This window comes from Cucumis sativus, chromosome 3 (assembly GCF_000004075.3).
Source record: "Cucumis sativus cultivar 9930 chromosome 3, Cucumber_9930_V3, whole genome shotgun sequence".
NCBI classification, from domain to species: Eukaryota; Viridiplantae; Streptophyta; class Magnoliopsida; order Cucurbitales; family Cucurbitaceae; genus Cucumis; species Cucumis sativus.
The window spans coordinates 1,528,297-1,544,621 of NC_026657.2; positions in this window are offsets into that span (position 1 = coordinate 1,528,297).

The following is a 16,325-nucleotide window of genomic DNA, read 5'->3' on the forward strand; positions in this document are numbered from 1 at the left end:
TTGTTTAGATTTGACTATTCTTTGTTATACATTTAGATTTAATCGATTAAATTTGGGTATGATTTGGTTCCATATTTTTTTGAACACGATTGTTTACATTTGACACACGACGTTTAAATTTGATCATTTAAATTTGGGTTGTCAAATATAATTTTTCAAGAAAAAACTGGTACGTAATGGTTTAGATTTGATTGTTTAAATTTAAATATTCAAATTTCAAGATTTTTTTACATGTTTATGTTTAGTACATGATCGTTTATACTTGTAACATGATTTGGCTATTTTTTCATCACCTTTTATATTTGACAAACGATAATAAATCAAATAATAGTTTGAAAAAATTAAAAGAAAATTACAGAAGAAAAGAACAAGAGGATGGAAAGCAAACGAAAAATTGCAGAAGATGAAAATGAATGAAAAACATAAATATTTTTTAAAAACATTGTGGAATGAAAGAAAAAAAGAGACGATGGAAAGAAAAAAGTCGCAAAAAGAAGAGAAAAAAACGAGGATAAAGAAAGACAAACATAAAATATTTAAAATATTGTTAATTTTATGAACTTTTATATTTTATTGCAAAAGTCATTAATATTTTATCTATTTATTTTTATGAAATTAATCCAACAAAAAAATGTCTTTTCTAGAATATTTAAAATTTATAAAAACTATATGGCAAAAACCAATATATATTTCTATATATTTATATACTTTAAAAAAAACTAAATGAGGAGGAGATATATAAAAAATGTAAAACTAAAAACTAAACAAATCTCTTTAAGTACAATGTAAAATACAATAGAAATTTGGTGTGAAAAGTCGTTTGGCTTTAGATGAAAAATAAAATAAGATAAGTAGTTTAAGTTTTTCTATTTAATATATAGTTTAAAGTGTTAGCACACTATTATAGCTTGACAAACAAAAAAAAAAATTAGGGTTAATTTTCGTAAGTTTAAAAATTTACAAAATATTTACGGTTCATGTCTCACAAGTTGAAAAAATTCATGGAATTTACATTTCTAAAAAAATTATATGTCTGTCCTTTCTTATTTTCGTCTTTCTTTCTCCTTTCCTTTGTTATTTTTTTTTCTCTTTTGTGATATTTTTTTTCCATCATTTTTTTCTTATTTTATAAATTTTTAAAAAATATTTTCATTTGCTCTATCTTTTGATATTCTTTATTATGCAATTTTTCTTTTGCTTTTTATGGTAATTTTTTTCAAACTATTATTTGTTTAACATCGTGTGACAAATATAAAAGATCCTAAAAAAAATCGTTGCGATATTGGATTGGAAAATCTAAATGAGTGTACAAAAATGGGCTAATGTAAACGATCGTACCAAAAAATTATTGAAAAAACATTGTTGATATTTGGCTCCTCTAATTTAAACGAAACTATGTGTGTCAAATCTAAACGATCAAGAATTGAAAAAAAATTGTTTAGATTTGGCTACCAAACTTAAACGGTCAAATTTAAACACGATTAAATTAAACGATCTGTGTCAAATCTAAAGCATCTTACACCAAAAAAAATTTTAAAAAAAATCTAGAAAGGATCCTTTCCCAAATATATTACGTGTGAACATTTTTTGAATTTTCCATTATGTACTTATGAGCTTTTTTTCGTTTTCAAAATTGTTTTATACGGTGTAAATATTTAATCGCATTGTTCTATTCGTAAAAAGACCCTTATTTTTATTGTCTTCTTCATTATTGTTATTTCTTTAGAAATTTTAAAATTTAACCTATGATAGAATCAATTTTTAAAATATCTTTCTGGTTTCTTTGGATAATCATTTAAATTTTAGCATGTAATTTTTTAAAAAATTAAGGTTTTAAACCATTTAATTACTAAAATATTGTTATTTTTAAAACTATTTACCAAAATATAATAGTTTAAAAACTATTTATAAAAGTATTGTTATTTTTTCTCTCTCCTTGGGCTAGTTTTCAAGACTCGTCCAATTCCTTTTTCTTCTCTTCACACTCGTCTAATGCTTTTTTTTAGTTTTTCATATAAATTTCATTGTTTCTTTTTTCTTTCCTATATATTTTTATCTCATTGCTTCTTTTTTTAAAAAAAATCACATAATTTTTTATCTTCCTATTATATTTAAGTTAATTTTTTTAAAAAAATAAATTCTACTACTTTAAAAAACTCGAATTTTATGAATATTTGAATAATTAGTAAAGTAAATTAATGTTAATACTTATTTTAAATTTTCTCTAAAATCTGTTTGAATGTTCTAAACAAAACTAAAATTTTCTTTTAAAAAACACCAAATTTTGAGAGTGAGTTTTTTAGTTTTTTTTGTATAATTATAATTAAAAGAAGCACACACATGAATAATAATGTTAGCAAAATTTCTTAAATTTTGTTAAAATCGTTTGATATATTCTAAACAAAAATAAGATTTTCGATAAAATAAATAAACAAATACAATAGATAAAGTTTTATGAATACAAGTGATTTCAAAATAAATAAATTCTAAGTACTTGACTTAACAATATAAGTTATATAGAAGTATAAAATTATGAGTAAGTATATTCATTCGACCGAAAATAATCAAGTGTAGTAGATTTTATTTTGTAAAAAATGTATAGTATTATTTATTTATTTGTTAAAATTAACTGAACCATTGTTTCATAGAAATATTATTAATTTGTTCTTAAGGTTTTTCCTTTCTAGTGACAATTTGTATTTATTGTTGTTCCTTTTTATTTTATGTTTTAAGAGGAAAGAATGTGATTGTTTTTTATTTTTTTGTTTGATTAATTTAATAAATCAAATAAAATAAAATTACAATATTGAAATTAATAAAGCATAAATGTAAATTAAATTTATTTTACAAATTTTTTTTTGGAGATTCAAACCTTCAATTTATATTTCAAAAACAAGAAGAACGTGAATTTGTGAATCAATAACATATATAATAACGAATATATATATATATATGATATTATTTGTTTAGTTAGTTTTTTTTTTTTTTTGTAAGTTGGAAACTATAACTACCAAAATATTAGTGAAATATAATTTTATTATTTTGATTGTTTGTAAAATTAAAAAATTACAATTTTATTATTTCTGAAGTTTCACATTTTCAAATGCATAAAGAATTATATTTTGTTCCCTTTTAAATGAAAAATGGTTGGGACCGGATAGGTAGTGTGAAGAAGAATACAAATATCATACATATAATCATCAAACATTTTAAACAACGAACAAATAATTTTTAGAATTGAAGAGTGGTTCTACTATAGTCTTTCGATTTATTTTTTCAATTATCAATCCAAGACAACGAAACTACATAAAAAAAAAAGTAAATAACATGATAATGTAATATTTTTTATTATATATATAAGACATAATACGAGAAAAATAGACTTGTTTGTCCTTTTTTTTCAAACCGCCACAAAATCTACAAATATAGCAAAAATATATGTAAATAATTTAGAAAAAATGAATCTAACATAAATAAATAATATACTTTTTAATGCAAAGATATAGCTGAAATAAAGAAGATTTTTATGGAAGAAGTGGAATGAAAATGTTTGATGGAAAGGAAAGGAAAAATATTGGTACATGTCAGTGAGTAAAATTTTCAAAAATAACAAATTTTACAAAATATTTACAACTTACCACTAAATTCTATCATACTGATAGTTATTTAATCTAGAGTGATAGAATGTAAATAGTTTAATTTATTTTGCTATTTTTAAAAATATTCGTTTTAGTAAATAAATATGTTAGCTTTTTTTCTTTTTTCTTGTTAGTAGGGCGAGTCTTCCTTTCTTTTTATTTATTTATTTTAAATAAGCGAGTCGCTCGCCCTCTTCTTTTTTCTTTTTTTTAAAACGTCAAAATCAACTATATTCAGGTAAAAAGTTTCTAAACGGATATTTTGGTAATAGGTTTACAAAATTGCATTATTTTGGTATTTAATCCATCCTAAACCATCGTTTCTATTTTTAAAATTTTAGCCGTTAAAGGTTAAACATTATTTCTACCGTTTGATTTCTTTGGTTTTTTTATCTACTTTTTACCGATGATTAAATTTTAAAATTGAAGTCTTTCACGATTTTTTTTATATATACCTCAACTAGTATAATAGTGTCATTTTTTTCCCAAATTTAATTAAAAATTTAATTAAAAATTTAATTAAAAATTTAAATATTTACTTTCAAAATGAATTCTTTTGTAAAAAATTATAGCGAAACAAACATATGGTTTTCAAAAACTAAATAGTTATATCATATATCTTATTTATCAAAAAACAAACCGATCCATCTTATCTTTGTAAAAAAAGAAAAAGACAAACTAAATAGTTATCTAGTAAAATCTAAACAATAAAATTATTCCAAGATTAAACTACCAAATTGGTCATTACATTTTGTCGATTCAATTTTTTACTACATATATACTTTTAGTTGTCTAACGTTATACTTTTAGTTGTCTAACGTTAGTTCTTGTACTTTCAATGAATTTTAAATTTAGTTTCTGAAAGTTAAATTTGATCAAAATTGATTAAATAATAACAATTTTAATGTAAAAGAAATATACTTACAATCCTAAAAATGCTAATATGTAAAAAAAAAAAAAAAACTATATATTAAAAAACAATACTAAACCAACCTTTAAAACTAAATTTAAAATTGATTGAAAATAGATTGAATACAGATAAATTACTAAAATTAAACAAACTCTACATTTTAACCTAATTCTACACACATGTATATTGGCTAATTAAATAATTTAGAAAGAGGAAGAAAGAATAGAAGTTGAAAGTGTCAAACTCAAAAACCTAAAAAGCATATCTTATTGTAGCAAATTAATAAGTAAACTAATTTGACTGCCTTTTTGAATTTATCATATAAATATGTGGAAGTAATCATTATCACACTATTGGATTAGACCAATTAGCATGCACATTATGATCTTAATATTGTTCATATTTTGTTAGGTTTTTGTCAACTTTTTAAGATTAAATAAATATTTTGTTTATAAACCTAATATATATATAAGACAAATCTCAAATGCTTTTTGGAAAAGATGGGGAAAAATCATAGCATGCAACCACTTTACAAGATTGTTATTGTTGCACACAAAAATGCCTCAATATTACACAACTTTATTATTATTATATAATAATCCAAGATTTTTAACTCAATATGTGCACAATTAAATAATATAAATATACATACACACATACATACATATATATATTAGCAATTAAAGAATTTATATGGTATGATTTTGTAAATATGTTACTTGAAATATTAGTCTTTGTTCTTGCATGAAAAGTTATGTATTTCATTCAATGAAGGGAAATATAAACATCCAACATTTTAACCTTTCAAAAACATCTTATATTCAAAAAAAAAAAAAATTAATCTTTTCACTTTAGTAAATACCAAATTAGAATTTAGAAAGAAAATTAATTAGACATTATAACCTTAAACTTTCAATTGTATTTATCTATGTAGTATGTTATATGTTTTATATTAATTCAATTATATTTATGTATGTAGTATGTTATATGTTTTATATTAAAATAATGTATGAAATTGTTACCATTATATATAGCTTGAAAATGGAACAATAGTAGAGTACATTTTTTATTAGTTCTAAAAATCGAACCATCAATATTTAAAATAATAAAGTAGTATCCTATCAAGTCATTTAAGCTTTAATTGACTTAAAGGCTTGCTTATATATATATGATAGCTTGGGATTAAGATCGATAATCATCTATTCACTTTTGTTTTCTTCTCTTTTCTTTTATAACGTGTAAAGTTAAGAATCGAATATCTGATTTCATTTAGCTATTTATCACGTAAAATAAATTTTCTTGATAGCAATTAGTTTCAATCTCTAATTACAATACAAGACAATATACAATTCTCTATAACTTACTGATTCCATTGGTATATAAAAGTTTTATGAAATCTTTTTTAAAAAATGCTCAAATTTGAGTTTGATCAACCCTCAATTTAACCATTTAGAACTTTTTCAAAACTCACAAACTTATACCTAATTGTTTTTCTTTTAATTTTATCAATTTTGTATGTCGTGCATATATGATAATTTATATATAATACATAGAAAGCATGTGAGATTTCTTTTATAAAAAATTATAAATGAATTTTAAAATGCACCTATATGAGTTTGAGGTTCGTATAACTTTAAATTTTGAAAATTCTACGTTTAAGGTAAATTTTAATAAAAATAAAAAATTGTTGTTGCAATTCCCCTTATGTCTCGCATGCACAAGGTACGGTATCTCGTGTTGTCATGTCGCCTACTTATCAACTCGCCTACTGATTATCTTGTTTATAGAACAAAAATGCCAAATAGCCAAATCATCAAAAATCAAACCGCCTAGTTATCTCGTCTGATCAAATCACAAGCTGCAAAACATAAACAAATTAGAAAAATGGTTAAGTCGCGGATCTCACTCTCTTTAAGATGTTTCGCAACTCTGCTAATTTGTGCAAACCAAATTCAAATGTCTCGTCATTTCCAGGATAAAACAGTTCAATTGATTTTGCACTGAAACCAATCGGAATATCAACATTCAAAACAGATAGTATTTGCAAACTATAGCAAATTTTATCACTGATAGTCATTGATATGCTATAGTGATAAAAGACTGTAAATGATAGAATCCAAAATTTTACTATAGCTTGTAAATATTTTAATTTATTTTGCTATTTTAAAAAATGTCTCATTCTTTCTAGGTTTTATCGACAAAAAGCATATCTTTGTACGACAATAAATAGAAATAAAATGAGTAGTCTTTTTCTTGTGGTTAATTGTTCTTTAATTCTTGACCTAAGTTTTAAAGTATCTTTAATGATTTATTAAACCATTTGACTTAGTTTAGTTTTCATTATTTTTTATGTGGCTTGTTTTTTTCTTATTTTTTTAATAAAATTTATGTGGCTTATTTGTATATAGATCACATAGCTAGATCTCTAATCAATTCATTAATTTCATTAATAATTGTCAATTTGGCCTAGTTGATCTAATTAATTTAAGTCATGTTTTTATTTATTTTTATTTTGTAGATTTTTCTTTTATTAATCATAACTATATTTGGTAGTAATTTTACCTTAGTTTTTGAAAACGTGTGCTAATTTATGGAATATGATGTTAGCCTTATTAGAGAATCTCCATTTTTTCTTTTTCTTCCTTTTCTCTTATTTATTTTTTTATTAAAGGAAATTAAATTAAATTAATAGATTGCATTTTTATCATAATCTTGAATTATTGTGAAAATTTAAATGCATAATAATTTTTAAAAGAAAAAAACCACTTTTTCGGTTGATATTGACCATTATGAATTTGAAAATAATTTAATTAAAACAATATTGCAAAATCCATTGTTAATTTCAATTTTTATTAATTAAAAAATTAGTAACTAAATTAATTAATATCGATCAATTATACATAATTGCATTTCAATTAGACATAGTCTAGTAGGTTATGGGTTCAATTCATATTGGTCACCTACCTAAAAATTAATTTTTTATGAGTTTTCTTAACATCCAAATGTTGTAGGATCAGGTGAGTTGTCATTGTGAGATTAGTCGAAGTGCATGTAAGTGGGTCCGAACACTCACGAATATATAAAAAAGAAAAATTGTATTTGAATGATGGGTGAATGTATTTTATTGATTTGTTTAGAACAATAATTATTATTATAATGGAAGATAGAATCATTTGTAAGATGTTAATCTTTGTTAATAATAGATAGACTAAGAAAATTTAAAGCTTTAAGAAGAAAAAAAGAAAGGAAAATACATAGCTATTATTGGTGGGTTATACGTAAATAAATTGTATGTAATTTGAATTGAAATCCGCTTTTATTAAAATATTTTAATATACACTTTATCACAACCATACCAAATCCATGGCCACTCAAACTATTGTTTTTCCGTACTAAATAAATAAAATTAAAGGAAATTACATTAGACCACGACAAACAAAAAAAAAAAAAAAAGCTTTCAAATAAAATTTCTATATAACATCCGTCTTATTATTATAATTTTTATTGCTATTTTTGCAAACGCTTCTAGAATTAATGTGTCGTGTTTAATTTATATTATTTTGATTAGGGATGTTCACGGTTCTGTTTTAAGCTAAAATTGCATTGAACCGCAAGATGCAAAAATAATCTCATACGAAACTGAATTGATCCGCACGTTTGTGTCAAACCGAATCAAAACTTAACCGTATATGTAGTTCGATTTCGATTCAGTTTAAATTTTGGAGAATCTCAGACCATCAAAGCATCGAGTTCGATAAAATTTGCCATTTTGTTTTAAATCATGAACAATCTCAGGCCACAAAAGCACTAATTTCTATAAAATTTTCCTTTTTATTTTAGATTTTAATGGATTTCGAGTCAACGTATTTTCTAGTTTTAGAAACAAAACTTTTATGAACATTTCTTTAAATTCCTTTAATTTTTTTAAATGAAGCGGTGTGGTTCAATTTTAGGATTGATTTAAAACATTAAATTGAACCGAACTATATAGGAAGTTGTTTCAACATAACACAAACCACAGTGAATCGCATGTAATTGATTTCGGTTTGATTTCGGTTCGATCTGATTCGATTTGATAAATCGATTTAGTTTTTAAATATTTTATGCACCCTCCTAGTTTGGAGGATTAAAATATACATGTGTCAATATATCTTTAAATGAGAAGGTTTGATATGGATGTTAAAAAATAGTTAGCATGTATGATTGATATCTTGTATAAATATAATACACAAAATATAACAACTTTATGAACTTTTATAAATATACCATCAGAACATGTACTCACTTCGTTACAAAATTTGCTCCATTGATCGTTTTAATAAAAATGAGTGTTGATTCTATCTAGCTAATGCTTTTATAGAAACGCTTTGGACGATTTGGTGTAAGTGAATTTTTGACAACAAGCATATCAGTGTCATCAACATTTGTCGGGACATCTGCAAACTCATTGGTTGTTGGTCTAGTAGACATTCTTTTTTCGACAATTACACTTTGATCAATATTGCTCTTAATATTAATGTTTTTCTCTTGATCTTCTAGTTTTGTACTTTTTTAGACTTGTCTCTAGCCATTTTTATTTAGACATCATCCTATAATTATTTGTTCGCTATTAAAATATATTTGAAATGAAGATGACGAAAGTGTGCTAAAATGGTGTGTCAAATTGGATTGGAAAATGCTCCAATGCATCTACTAACTCAATCCATTCTCTTAATTTTCAAAATGTATAACAAATTATCTTCTACTACTCTTAATATGGAATAAGAATATTAATAAAATTTATATCAATAAATAAATTATTAATTCAAATAATCTTTATAAATTTCTTTGTTGAGAGAAAAAATGATTGATGTCAATATATTTTATTATTTATCCATAAAATTGAAATTTGACATTGATATTATAATCCTAGGTCATCTCTAATTACACATGTCAAAATTATGTTATCTTTGTAGGAAAATGTCAAATTTTGTTTCCTATCAATTTTGGGTCATTTTTTTATAATTACCAATTTACCCTTCATTATTTTTTTTTTTTTTTGAAAAGAGACAAGATGTGTCAGCAAGTACATCAAAACATCTTCACTAGTGGACACTTTCGTAGTACCCTCATCATCCTCGCTTCATTAAAATAATCAAGATAGTACAAAAAGCGTGAGAAAAAACATCACAAGGGCTAAACAAAAGCAGAAATATTAAGAGCAATAGAGCTCTTAGAAGTGGAGATCTACTCGCCCAATGGCCTATAAGCGCTTTGATATCTTTCCAATCTCAATTGGGGATTTTTTCTGCTCCTTGAAGATTCTATAATATTTCACAACGTGACTGCCACCAAATTGAAATGATAGATTTTTTTCTGTCCTTTTTAAAGAGAAGGCAAATGTGTCTGCACAGAGTAGCAACCTCATGGATGTTGATTTTTCAATTTGTTAAAGTTTTCAACTTTTTTCAAACTGTTTGTACGAAAGAACAAGATATAAACAGATGAATCTTCATCAGCTTCTTTACATAAAACGCACCAACGTAGTTTCAAACACCAATTTGAAAGTCTTTTTTTTGTTAATATATTGATGAAGAATGGCCCACAAGAAGAATTTACATTTTTTTGGGAATATTTGTCTTCCACAACTTTACATAGTCTAACCTTTCCACATTTATTGTGTTCACTTAATTTATTTATTTATTCATATAAATATATTTTTTTAGAAAAGAATGCATTGTATCAGTAGGTGCACCCAAACATCATTTTAACACCCTCATCATCACCTCAAGAAATATTCAATAAGCATGGGGCCATACAAAATCGATTTATACAAAAAGAACTATAGATAAGTCCGGTAGAGAATGAGTAATCAAATGAAAGCACTTATATTTAGTGCAATAACAAATGGAGAGTAATTTGAGAAAAAAATTGCTTTTTGATGACCAAAACCCGAGGAGATTGCAAATGTCTTTCCAAATGTTGTTCGTGCTTGTATGACTATTTCTTAAAATCTTCGTGTTTCTCTCCGACCATAGTCACCATATGAATTATAACATTACCCTTAATTCTTTAAATCTATTTTTTCCTTCATGTCATTTTCTTTTCCCTTTATTCTCTCATTTTTGTCATTAATTTTCACAATCTATCAAATCTAAATAAAACTTTAGTTATAAAATATTAGAAAATTGTATCAAATGACAAAAGTATTTAGAAAAGAAAGTTTATGACATATGTTTTTTATATATCGTGAATATGACAAAATTAATGCATCAAACGATAATCATATGAATATCGACTTTTAAATTTGCTAGTTTTGCAATTTAAAAAATGTAGAAACATAATTCTTTTTTTTTTTTTTACTATTTGTGTATATTATCTAATGATTTACACATAAGTGAAAAAGAATATTTTAAAATATTATTATGTGAATTTTGATTTGAAAATAATATTTACCTTATTGGATGTCTACTATAGACATCTTTTATTTTTGAAAAAATAAACTGAGTATTTCATCCAAAGCTATTTTAAGTATTTTTCAACCATCTCAATTTCTTTTTCAAAAATAATATACTTGACGAGTTGCATCACATTTTATTCTCAAAAAATTATCTTCTTGTATTTTAATAATTTTTGTCTCAATTAACTCTCAAATATGAATGTTGGAGATGAAGTTTTGGATTCAACTAAGCTATATGTATAATATGAAGTGAGATATTTGAAACACATACTTTTTTAGTCGTTAAGATGTATTTTATTAACCATTCTAAATAATAGTGCGATACAATCCTCTAGTAATTAGCAAGGGAAGGATTAAATTCATGATTAATTTGGTCCCTAATTAAATTTGATGGTGTCTAATCATAGTTCTATTTTAAGTATTTAAAAATAAATAAATAATATAAAGAGTTCGTGTCTTGAATATTATCATTGTTCCTCGTCTTAGGGGTATAAGAATATGGATTAAACCTGAAGAACTCGAACTACCCAACCCATATTTTAAGGGTTGTGTTCTCTTAGGTTAAAATATGAGTTGGGTTATATTAAAAAAAAATTTTGATTTTTTCGGATCGGGTTGAGTCTCGGGTTGGAGGGTTGAAAAATTCGGTTCAACCCAAATCAACTTGAATTAATATAATATATATAATTTAATAAAAAAACAAATTAAATATATAAACTTTGAATTTATTGTATAAAGTTTTGAATTATGTATGTTTAAAATTTAAATGTAACAATTTTGAACTTTTATTAACTATTAGAGTCTAGAAACAAAAAAAAAAAAAAAAAATTATACAACCCAACAACCCATGGGTTGAGTTGGGTTAGGTTAGAAACCAAATTTGAGTTACCAACCCAAATAATCCGAAAATATGGGTTGGGTGGAGAATGTCTCCTGACCTAACCCAACCCAATCCAACCTGATTTCACCTCTAGTCTATTTTTCAATGTTATTATATGTTTTGTTGCATTTTAATTTTGTATTTAATAACTCAAGTTTTTTTTTTATATATATAATAATTGTACTACGAAATTGTTTATTTTTTTTTTCTTGGTATATATAATAATTAGTATACTTCAAATAGAGTAAAAAAACAATGCCCTATTATTTTTTTAAAAAATAATTATTTCACAAAGCTAGCTAAAATGTAACAATTATGTGAATTCGACCAATATCTCACATCGATTAGATAAGGGGATAATCCTGGATGTATAAGTAAAGACAACTGTCTCAGATGAAAAGAGGCCTTTTAGAATACTACAAAAAACAAAGTCACGAGAGCGTATACCCAAATTGATCTAGCCCATTTACATCACCAAAACTTGTATCTTTTTTAGGATAAGAGTCCCTAGATTCAAATCTTATCTCCATATTGTATTTAGAATACCTTTCTAAAAGAAAAAGTATTAGAACTCAACTCAACTAATAAATATGCTAAATCAAAACTTTTAAAGGGGCAAGGACCAAGTATAAATTAGTATAAACTATAAGGACTAATTTGTAACTTTCTAACTTTCTATTTTCATTCTTCCTTAGATTTCGTGTGGGTCTCTTTGTGGTTCAATAAAGCTTAGAGTTTTAGTCAACTTGTCAACTTATTTATTTTCTTGTTCGAGACATTTTTAAGTTTATAATTGCAATTGAAATCCTATACATAGATTATTATTAATAACCCATCGCAAGGATTAAGATGACTCATAATAAAAACTCACCACATTTATGGTCTTTTAAAGTTTAACAGTAACATGTGGATTTTTTAATTTAACTTGATTCACATATATTCATCTAACAATACTTACATTATTGACTTATTTATTTATAGTATTTTCATATTATTTTTAATAGGAAAGTAACCTTATTTAATACAAATTGTCACATGTTATACAATATACACAATCTTACAATAACAACAATTACCATGAATAATAAAACATACAACAAAGATAGTATAAAGTTATATTAACTTAGTTCAGTACAATAATATTACCTACGTATGGATAGTAGTATGTTTAAGAAAAGATAACTTCACGTATATAAAAGTTAAAACAATTACACAATATTGTGCTTATCTATTAAAATAAAATAGATATTACAAAGTTTCCCTAAATATCATACTCCTTTTTCTCAAACTGCAGTTAACATTTGTTATTTCCTTGTCAAAGTACTCTTTACTTGAGAAACTTAGGTTTCTCCTGATCATGAAGTAGAATCTCTCTTGGGAATGATTTGTAATTTCACTTCAAAGATAGTCTAATGAAAACAACTTTTGACTAACACAAACACAAGCCTTCTTGAGATTCAATTATTTATTCAACACACACTCATATTGAGTGACAAACTCTTGCTTACACTATAGCACCGGGAACATATACCTCCTCATGGCTTTAGAAAGGTAGCCAACTAAGATTGGCCAACACCTAGGGAAGGAAAGAATCCATAAAAATTAGAATGTATACAAAACTATACCAAAGTATTTCCAAACATAAATAACATTCAAGTGATGGGCAAGACATCTTGTGTAACATCACATAGGACAAGATGAGAGGAACAAGGCCACAAGCATCAATGTCTGGATGACCAAAAAATATAGCCAACACGAAAGTACTAATAGAAAAAAAAAATGTGAATCAATTTCTCACCTAATTAAGTTGTACTATACAATATTTGGCTAACTTAATGAAGATAATACTTTTTAGTTAAAGGTTATAAATAATAATACCACGTAGTCGGAATTCAAATCCTTGCACCCCATATTATAAAATATATATTTTCAATTTTCATATTGTTCTGTAATATATTAAAATTTAGTCATTTTTTCTTAGCTTAGCATGGCATGCAAAAGGTCAAATTTGAAGAACTTCTAACCTCTTAACTCGTATATGATATTTTCATATTAGTTGAGCTATATTTTTATTGGCAAAACTAAGTGAAATTTAAAAATAGAAAAGATGAAAGGTTTTGATCTCGATTCTGTAACCATTTTTGTTTTTTTATATTTTTTTAAAAATTAAACCTATTTGCATGTAATAACTTGCAACTTACAACTTAGGAGAGTTGGATTCTAGATTCTTAACTAAATTTTAAAAATAAGAAAAGAAGTTTTTAAGAAATATATATTATTTAGAGTTTTCAAAATTTGACGTGATATGTATGGATACATCAACAAAAAGTAAATAACAAATCAAAAAAATTAGAACTAAAAGAAATATGTTTGGTAGAGTTGATTTCAAAAAACTAAAGAACAAAAATTGGATGTATTACGTTACCAAAGAAGACCTAAGTATCTAGGCATGCCACATTTTAATTTAAAAAAAAAAAATTATGTGCACATATCAAAACCACTAATAATATAATTTACTACTTTATAACTGATTTTTGAAAAAGCATTAACCAATAACAATATTACATTTATATATATGTGTGTGTGGAAATGCCAATAATGTAAAAAGTTATTTATAATTAATGGATTTCCAATAGCTATTGGAGAAATTGCCTTTTAGACTTCTTAACAGTGAACCCAACTTTTTTCCTCGTTGAAAAGATATAGTAAACCTAAACTTTGTACAATAAATAAAATACCTAATTAAATTCCATTAATATATATATGGAAAGAGAAAATAATGCTAGAAAGAAAAAAAAGATTTCCACTTTGATAATTACTGTCAATTTTTTACTCTATCTAACCTAATCTATGTGATTAGAGGAAAACTTAAACTCATAAATAATCTAATCTCTAAAAGTAATTTTAGGTATTTAATTCATTACTAAATATTGATTTTTTTTAAAAAAAAATGAAAATGTTATTGTCTCAAATCATTAGTATTTACCTTACTATATTAGTTCTTTTTAATGTCTAAATAATTACTAATTTTATATAGTTGAATATCAATAACCATTAAACCATCAATAAATAGTGTTAAGATTAATTCAACTTTCTTTAAAATGATAAATAATAATAAAAATAATAGTTTATAAAATGAACAAAAAAAAAGATTAATTCAACAATAAGTTTAATTTATATCCACCAAAAATCCATTAATATACATTTTTCACATGGGAAGTTATGCAAAAATTAAGTCAAATTAGATTAAAAGATGGTCTTAAATTAATCCTTTTAAATGAGGAAAGTAACTTTTAGAATTTAATGTTATACATCACTCATATATAGTACCCAGTGGATTGCGAGGAGAAACCATTTGCAAATTTGTGAATAGTAACCTAACTAAGAAAGTTGCGATAAAAAATGACGCAAAAATAAAATATACTTGTCGAGACGTATTTTTTTCTTTAATAAATTAGGGCTAGAAAATATAAACTACCGAAGTCTTAGTTTCTAACACATGATAAACTTCAATTGATCAGTTATGCTCTATTAACCTCAACGAAAATCTAGTACTACGCTACGAATAATTTAACTTAATCATTTTTATGACAAAAGTATAGCGCAGTACATACTATTTTGGTTCATATACGTTAAAGTTTGTATTGTTTTAGTTTTTATATGCTTTCAATTGTGAAATTTGCTTCTCTACTTTCGAATAAATATTTGATTTCATCCCTTTTAGCTTTTATTTTCACTATAAATTTTAAAAATATATTCAATATTATGTTTTATTGAATAAAATTTATTGTTGTTGTTGATTATTAGCATATTTTAAACCTTATCTAATTTTAATCACTAGACTTCTAAATCTCAAAATTTAATTTTTACTGCAATAAATTTAATTTAAAGTTAGTATTTAGTTATAGTAAATATGAACTAATAAGTTAATTTTTATATATTTCAAAAAGAAATTAATTTTTATAGCTTTATTAAAAAGGTAATAATAGTTTTTATTACAAGTGGGAAGACTAATAAACACTTCTACTTTTTTTGAAAAAAAATAATAGGAAAGAAAAACTAAAATCTCATATTAATTTTATGATTTATATTTTTAAAAAATGGTTGTAAATTATAAAATTATTGAAAATATTTACAAAAATATATAAAAATCATGATTCTATCACTATCTATTTATATCATTGATAGACAATAATAAACGTCTATTGATGACAGATAAAAAATTTTACAGCACTTTGTAAATATTTTTATTATTCATTTTATTTTATATAAAAATGTCATATTTAATTTATTTAGATAAAATAAAATTCGATAAAAAAGATTATAGGAATATTTTAATCAAAATATATGCTTCTTAATTACAAGGCATGAAAAAAGAGAAATTATTGAAAATAGCAAAACTGATTAAAATATTTACAAAAGATAATAAATATGGACACAAATAAAGTTTATATATCT